Below are 6,001 nucleotides of genomic sequence, written 5' to 3'. Positions count from 1 at the left end.
CGTGATGGCTCCCCAAACTCGCCAGAACATATCTGGGATGTGATTCAGTGTAGAGTAAGAGGTCTTCACTTCCCTCCCTGCAAATTGTGGGAATTAGGTGACCTCTGTGTGGAGATGTGGTGTTAACTCCTTACAATGCCCCATCAAGGCCTCACTGCTCTCATGGCACGATGCGTCGCCGCTGTTACCGGTGTCAGAGGTGGACGTGATGGCTATTTGCTAGGTGTTCATAATGTCCTGGATATTATAATGAATGGCCTTCCTCTGAGATTATCTTTTTTTATATAGAGATAACCGATATCATGTATACTGTCGTTTCTCGCATAGTTTAAGATTATCTCAGCTGTTTCATTAAAAGAATTCATAACATTTTGTATACAATGTATTATATTTCAGGCTGAAACGTATAAAAAAAGAAATTAATGTGTTACAATCGATGTGTACTAACAGATAAAATTAGTCTTCTTTTAAAAATAATTGAAATTACAAAATTCGTGGTATACTTAAAATTAATATTATTAATTGCACAAACCAACAGTGATTATTAAATTTATTTCTAGGTTGATTTACAAAATAATTATGTATTTTAGTGAAGATTGTAATTGGTAAAGGAAGTTTGTAAACGCTTTTGCTTTGTAAACTCTTTGGAATAATGTAATTCTTCATGCTTTCCCGGCGATCTGTTGACATCTTGGATATTCGGGAATCCAGCCGGATGTTCGCGTCGTTCTCGCACGATATTTCAACAGCGTGCCTCGCTGTCTACTTCAGGTGCTCCCTGAGACTGGTCCTTGGGTCGATCGAGTCCAGTATTTATGCCTGGGAGGAGCTGGGCGTTCCTTAATCGGTCCGCGCCGGGTCGATTGTTCCATCTGTGGTCCGCGCCCGCCAGACTCGGCTTCAATGGACCCCTCCAGTGGCGGATGTTCTGACTGCCGTCGGCGCCCGTTCTGGCCGTCCTCAACGGATGTGGTTGTCATCTGAGATGTATCAGACCCGATCTGAGATGTTGGGTACTCTATCTCCTGACTGTTACTATGATTTCCACATGTGTTTCGAGCTGGGCGCTCCCTAATCGGTTCGCGCCGCGTCGTGTGTTCCGTCTGACGTCCGCGCCCGCCAGACGCGGCTACATTGTTCCTCTCTGGTCGCTGGCGTTCCCTCCGCCGTCCGCATCCGGCCTGGCCGTCTTCTGAAGTCGAGTTCATGATTTGGGGTGTGTCAGATCTGGTCTCTAATGTCCAACACCTCGTCTCACGGCTGTTCTCTCGGTCTCCACTTCTATTTCTTGTAGAATCCCGGAGTGTCCTGCGTTGAGTTTTCACAAGCTCAAGCGCTGGATTTCAGGCAGTGCTGATTTAGTATCCCGAGTCACGGTTGATTAGATTGTCTGTGACCTTAATCTAAATGGCTTCTTTAATGACACTGTCCCAAAATCTTGAGGTCTGTGTCACAATCTTGGTGTCATTGTAATCCATTGAATGACCAAGTTCGAGACAATGCTCTGCTATGGCTGATTTAGACAGAAATAGAACACTTACGATCAGTGTTCAGCAGGAATGGGTACTCCTCTAGAGATATCCAGAAGGCACTTCAACCTGCCAACCGGCCAAAGGATCCAGAAGAAGAATCAGAAGAGGCAAAGAAGATGGCATACCTGCCATATGCTGGACCTATCTCTGCCAAGATCAGCAGGATTCTCCAGAAATATGACATCAAGAGCATATTTTGCCCACCCACCAAAATTGGGGCTACGCTGGGCAATGTAAAAGATGACCTGGGGCTATGCAAGCCAGGTATTTACAACATACCATGCCAGTGTGGGATGTCATACATTGGCCAGACCAGCTGAACTGTGGACATCAGGTGTAAAGAACACCAGAGACATACCAGACTCAGGCAGGCAACATAGTACAGAGATGCATCACATGCACGTCACAGCAGAATGTTCAAAGCGCCCTCCGTGGGATGCGATGAACGCCTTCACACGTCGCATCACGGGTGACGCACTCTTTCACTCTTTCACACATTCCACCCGCTCTCCGAAAAGCGTCACAGGCGTCGTGAACACGTTGTTAAGGGGTCTGCACATCAATAACTGGTTCATCATACACAGTGCGTTTCAGATGATCTCAGAGGTAAACATTCAGGAGGTTTAAGTCCGGTTGTCTAGCAGGACATACTTCAGGTCATGTGCGTCATATCCAGCGACTCGGGAAGATTTTGTTGAGGCATCAGCGAACTGTAATGTGGTACTGGAGTGTAGCTTCCTCGTGGAGAAAGCATCTAACCTGTCGTATTGCTAAAGGCACATTCTCAAGCAGTCCAGGCGGAGTATTCAACAGGAAGGGGAAGTACGTTCCTCCAGCGAGGAGTTGAGGAATAATAACCGGTCCAAGTATGTGGTCGTCAAGAATCCTCGCCCACACATTGATGCTGAACCGAAACTGATGGGAAGCCTCAACTATTCCTTGAGAATTTTCTGTAGCCACAGGTGACGACTATGCAGATTTATGATGGCAGCCGGCCGGAGTAGCCATGCGGTTCTAGGCGTTACAGTCTAGAACCGCGCGACCGCTACGGTCGCAGGTTCGAATCCTGCCTCGGGCATGGATGTGTGTGATCTCCTTAGGTTAGTTAGGTTTAAGTAGTTCTAAGTTCTAGGGGACTGATGACCACAGAAATTACGTCCCATAGTGCTCAGAGCCATTTGAACCATTTTGATGATGGCAGTTCTGGTAAAGGTTGCTTCGCCGGGAAAGAGGAATGATGCCATCTTTGATGGTCAGGTGCGAAAATCATCGAAAAAGTCATTCCTGTAGAGAGAAATCCGCCACAGATAATCCTGGCACTAGTAACAAGTGGTACAGATAGCAGCAGCTGTAACACAGGGAACACATAATCGTACTTTGGCTGACACCATGTTGGCCAGCCACTTGCCTGGAGCTTGCATCCTGTAGAACTGTATCCCCCAATTCTGACATATGCACAGTCCGCCATCTCCCTAGACGTTCGTCTGTCTGAAAGGACTCATTATCAAACTAATGCCCAAAAAGGGCCTGAAAAGTTGTGTGATGTGGTTGGTGTCTGTGAGGATACTTGTTTTGGTATAGCTGTGCAGCCTCTTGATCGTTTTCATCCGCTGGGTCGTACACAACACCATCTAGGCTTGTTCCCAAAGTGAATACCGGACCATTTTGGTGCTTGCAATGGGGTGCATCAATCACACAGCCCGCATCACACAAGCAACACACGGCACGTGGTTAGAGGAACTTAATTCATCAGCGCCATTTCTGGATGCATATACATAGGCAAGCAGTAAAGGAAACAAAAGAAAAATTCAGAGTAGGTATTAAAATCTATGGAGAAGAAATAAAATCTTTGAGGTTCGCTGATGACATTGTAATTCTGTGAAGGACACCAAAGGACTTCGAAGAGCAGTTGAATGGAATGGACAGTGTCTTGAAAGGAGGATATAAGATGAACATCAACAAAAGCAAAACGGGGATAATGGAATGTAGTCGAATTAAGTGTGTTGACGCTGAGGGAATTAGATTAGGAAACTTAACTTAAAGTAGTAAAAGAGTTTTGCTATTTGGGGAGCAAAATAACTGATGATGATCGAAGTAAAGAGGATATAAAATGTAGACTGGTAATGGCAGGGAAAGCGTTTCTGAATAAGAGGAATTTGTTAACAACGAGTATAGATTTAAGTATCAGGAAGTCGTTTCTGAAAGTGAAGAAGATTAGATGGATAGATGACATAACTAATGAGGAGGTATTGAATGGGATTGGGGAGAAGAGGAGTTTGCGGCACAACTTGACTAGAATAAGGGATCGATTGGCAGGACATGTTCTGAGGCATGAAGGGATCACCAATTTGGTATTGGAGGGCAGCGTGGAGGGTAAAAATCGTAGAGGGGAACCAAGAGATGAATACACTAAGCAGATTCAGAAGCATGTAGGTTTCAGCAGGTACTGGGAGATGAAGAAGCTTGCACAGGATAGAGTACCATGGAGAGCTGCATCAAACACGTCTCAGGACTGAAGACCACAACAACAACAAGAATAACCACAACATACATCGCCCCTTTTTCCTCTATTTTCAGTCATGAATCGGTCCTTTCAGTTTGTCACTTTTATTAGTATTCAGTCTGTATATTTGAAATGAGAAGCGGGACTTTTTCACAAAAGTGACGTATACACATATTAATTAGAATATATTTGATGAATTTTATACTTAAATTACTTAAATATTAGAACTGAACGGAAAAAAGGAAAGAATAATGACCGCAACTTGACTTAATTTAGTGATGACCAGTCTCATGAGCGCTGTGTAGTCTACGCTTCACGGAAATGTTCGTAGAAGATTCACGTTTGTTTGAAAATCTGGTTACACCTGGAATCGAGCTCACTGCCGCCGCCTCCTCACAAACACGCAGCCGACAAGACGAGCGAGACGATACCACAAAGCCAAACAGCTCGTAGAAAAACATGTACATTATTTCAGCAATTTAACATGTTTCGAAAACATTTGAGTTGGTTTTCTCGAGAATTTTGGGAGTTGCATCGAACTCCTCTGGGAGATGTATATTGCAGTTCTGAACTTCACGTGCCATAAATACAAAAAAAAAAGGACTGTGTGTACCATGAGAATGTTGTACCATCATAGAACAAGAAGAATTTGAAGTTTCTCATAAATCTTGTTATTTCTTCCCTACGCTCAGCACCAACTTGTAACTTTCAATAAGCAGTTTATTCTCACAAGCACTGAACATATTAAACGCTCTCTGCTGGCATTTTCCTCTATCAGTCTTCCTATCTCCGTTCTTGGTACCTACACTCCTGCAACTCTTTACAAATTACCACCTCATTTTTTTTATCTGATGGCTGCTCTTGTCTCACTACATGTACTTGTGCTTGTATAGTTTGCATTATCAGCAGCTGTATGAAATTAACGGCATTTTAGGTAAACGTTGTACCATCAGGAGTCAAGAAAAATATGAAAAATTTATTTCAAGGATCGTACAAACAATAAAAAAAAAGCACTCCGTCATCAGACCACAAATGGCCCATCGGTACCACCCGACCGCCGTGTCATCCACAGCTGAGGATGCGGATAGGAGGGGCGTGTGGTCAGCACACCGCTCTCCCGGTCGTTACGATGGTTTTCTTTGACTGGAGCCACTACTATTCGGTCGATTAGCTCCTCAATTAGGATCACGAGGTTGAGTGCACTCCGAAAAATGGCAACAGCGCATGGCGGCCGAGATGGTCACCCATCCAAGTGCCGGCCACGCCCCACAGTGCTTAACTTCGGTGAGCTGACGGGAACCGGCGTATCCACTGCGGCAAGGCCGTTGCCGTACAAACAATACCTTCACACCAATAAGTTCTCAGAGATCAAGGACAAAGTATACAAGACAGTACAGCAAACAACAAACATTATCCAAGGTTTTATTGCGGTTCCAGGTTCATCTACGTCTACATGATTACTCTGCAATTCACAATTAAGTGTGTGGCAGAGGGTAATCGAACCTCCTTCAACCTATTTTTCTACGGTTCTACTCTCTAACAGCGCGCCCGAAAGCGAGCACTTAAACCTGTCTGTGGGAGCTCTCATTTCTATTTTATCAGGGTGATCGTTCCTCGCAATGTAAGTGGGAGCCGACATAATATTTTCGCATTCGGGGGAGAATGTTGGTGATTGGAATTTCAAAGCCGGCCGAAGTGGCCGAGTGGTTCTAGGCGCTACAGTCTGGAACCGCGCCACCGCTACAGTCGCTGGTTCGAATCTCGTCTCGGGCATGGATGTGTGTGATGACCTTAGGTTAGTTAGGTTTAAGTAGTTCTAAGTTCTAGGGGACTGAGGACCTGAGCAGTCAAGTCCCATAGCATTTGAACCATTTTTTTTTAAAGATTCTGCCGCAATGAAAACCGCCTTTGTTTTAATGACTGCCTCCCTAACTCACGCATCATGTCCGTTGCACTCTCTCCCCTA

At 44.9% G+C, this 6,001-nt stretch overlaps 1 pseudogene; it reads right to left on the bottom strand.

Moving 5' to 3' along the window:
* Nucleotides 1-5,247: 5,247 nt before the first annotated feature.
* On the bottom strand, nucleotides 5,248-5,365 carry LOC126427490 (5S ribosomal RNA; annotated as a pseudogene).
* Nucleotides 5,366-6,001: the final 636 nt, after the last annotated feature.

Source organism: Schistocerca serialis, chromosome 11 (genome assembly GCF_023864345.2).
Source record: "Schistocerca serialis cubense isolate TAMUIC-IGC-003099 chromosome 11, iqSchSeri2.2, whole genome shotgun sequence".
Lineage (NCBI taxonomy): Eukaryota > Metazoa > Arthropoda > Insecta > Orthoptera > Acrididae > Schistocerca > Schistocerca serialis.
This window is presented reverse-complemented; position numbering and strand designations above follow the sequence as displayed.